The sequence below is a fragment of the Trachymyrmex cornetzi genome, unplaced genomic scaffold (assembly GCF_001594075.2).
Source record: "Trachymyrmex cornetzi isolate Tcor2-1 unplaced genomic scaffold, Tcor1.1 scaffold28, whole genome shotgun sequence".
NCBI lineage: Eukaryota > Metazoa > Arthropoda > Insecta > Hymenoptera > Formicidae > Trachymyrmex > Trachymyrmex cornetzi.
Window position 1 is genome coordinate 51,404 of NW_017297482.1, and position 2,859 is coordinate 54,262.

A 2,859-nucleotide genomic window follows, 5' to 3' on the forward strand; every position below is an offset into this window, starting at 1 on the left:
TCATTACGATTGTGGATGTGTTAATTTAATGTATTCAAGTTTTATTCGTTGACGAAAATGTATTAAATTTAAGAAATTATTGTTTATACTATTGTTATTTATTATTCTTGTGTTTTCTGATCCTAAATTTAATTTTTACTATTCTAATTTTTTACACAATTTTTGCGATTTTGATTGGTAAATGGAATAATAGACATGCGATTTCATCTTAAGGTTTATAAGCTTGCCTTTTTGTTTTTAACGTGCGACCTTTCATATCGAGAACAGCTCACTTCTGAGCGACACGTTATTATGTATGGACGGTTAAAGATGTGCGATTTTATTCAAATTTATTTCATATATATAATTTGTGACGTGTTAAGATTTATTACATGGCTTTACAATACGCTTCATGTCCTACGGTGGTAAGTCATCTGATTTTGCGAACTCATGTATCAATCTAATGAGAATTTTCTGTAAATGTCAGATTAATATCGCTGCATCCTTACCAATTTACGAGTGACTTATCGTCGTGGACATGTTAGTTAATCACATTTGTAACATTATTGATGAGGATGACTCCAAAGAGAGTCGAAACGTACAAATACAGAAGACTTTAATATAACATCTGAGTATGGTTTTCACCTAACATTGCCGTTCATCGTTGCTAGACTCTCATTAGCCTACTGTAGTCATACTTTTATATTGTTTAAAATTTGAAAGTCCGAATATAATTATTGCTTATTATTATATTAATTTTGTATTTTTTCTTAATATGTACAATATACATTAAAAATATGTTTAATGTGTATATTTATATTGCAATGTAATGAATGTATCTTCTGATTTCTATGTCAACATTCCCAATTCATTCATTTCTTACGACTTTTGTTTTGCGCACAATTACCCGACGCGCGAGAAATTTTCTCGCTATACCTTTTTGCCAAATACAACCTTATTGAATGAAAATCTATTCAAGATAAGGATGAGTAATAGTAGATGAATCTCGCTATTTAAAATAGGTACTTGGATAGATAAAATTTCAATTCATTTTAATCTCGTTTACTGGCAATATATTTGGAAAATTATTACGTCTTATCTTTTTACATTTTTATCTGTGGTACATTCAACAAGGGAACCTTAAAAAAGTAGTAGTTATAAATATATGTATATAACGTACATATAAACTATATCATATAACTCTAGTAGCATAATTTATTGGTACAATCTTGGCCCTACATTGGTTCAATATATCCTTAACATTTAATCAAGTATTTTCAATAAATTGCTACTGGGAGACATACATATTTTCGTCATCATTAAAATATATAATTAAAAATTAACATTTCAATTTGACATAGTTACGAAATTTTAATAAAGTCTATAGTATTCAAAATATTCTCTTAAATACTTTTTTTGCTGACTTCAAGATTTGTTGTATGCTTTGGAAACTGAGATGCAGCCCAAGATGTTTATTAATAAAGAAAATTAAAGTAATATTTATTAATATTTAATATTATTTAATTTCAAATTATAATTATCACAAATGTTCGAATTATCTCTCACTTGATTCAATACACGCATGGATATATCAGATTATGAATTATCGATCTTTTTCAAAGATCCCGAGGTAGTTGCGAATGATGTTACAAGTATCAAAGATGCGTTGGCGTAGCTCATCTTTATTGGCAATTGGGAAACTTTATAAATCAAGGTCTTAAAGTGATCCCACAGATAAAAATCTAGAGCATTTAGATCGTGGCATCGTGGAAGCCATGTAGTTATTAATAATAGTGGATTTACGAACATACGTCATATGAACTCTTTTTCGTGTTTTGATGTAGGGAGTCGGCTCTGAAGTTTGTTACCACAATAGATCAATTATTTCCTGAAACTGAAACAGTTATCCATTAATAATGATATATTATAAAAATCGTTCTTGATTTTTTTAATATCTAATATTTAATAATTATTTTGTTGGAGAACTTTCAACTTCCAAAACAGGTTTTATAGGTTATAAAAAAGAAATAATTCCGTTTATATCATAATTAAAACATATACACTAGATATTTCCGATTAATAATTTAAGAAAAAAAAGAGATAAAGAGACAGAGAAAATTTTCTATATTTTGCTAAATCAAAAACGTATTTTAACTACAACATTATTGAAGTTTAACTATAAAAATTGCTTACTGTTTTCAGTCGTGATTCTGCATCAGCTTCAGAAAGAGCTTTTGCTTCCACTCCGGATGCATCCATGATCGCAATAACGAAAATTATGGTAAGAACCAATACCGATAGATATGACAATCGCATTTTTAAATATTTATTAAAGTTCAAGTTATTTTCACATATACGTACGTTTCTGATTTGTCGGCGACGTGTTGGGCTTATATAGCACAAAAAATGCAATCTAGTCGTGGTTTTCGTGTCTAACACGGAAGTACTTACATTTTATATTGCAATAATGTTCAATATATATACACAAATATTACAGGCATAACATTTTTATCTTATGCGACAAAAATATGATATATTAAAATAAATAATATAAAAAATTACATACACAAAATTATTAAATTGTAGAATATGGCACACTATGTATGTAGGTTTTTTATATAATTTTAAAATTATATTATAATTTTAAAATTATAAATATAATACGTTTATTATATTTAAAAATAATATAACTTTAAAACTATAAAAAAAACTACATACATGATGTGCCATGTTCTACAATTTAACAATTTTGTGTATATAATTTCTTATATTATTTATTTTAATATCTCATATTTTTCCCGTATAAGATAAAAATGTTTTGATTATGCATGTAATATTTATGTATATATATTGAACATTATTGCAATATAAAATGTAAGT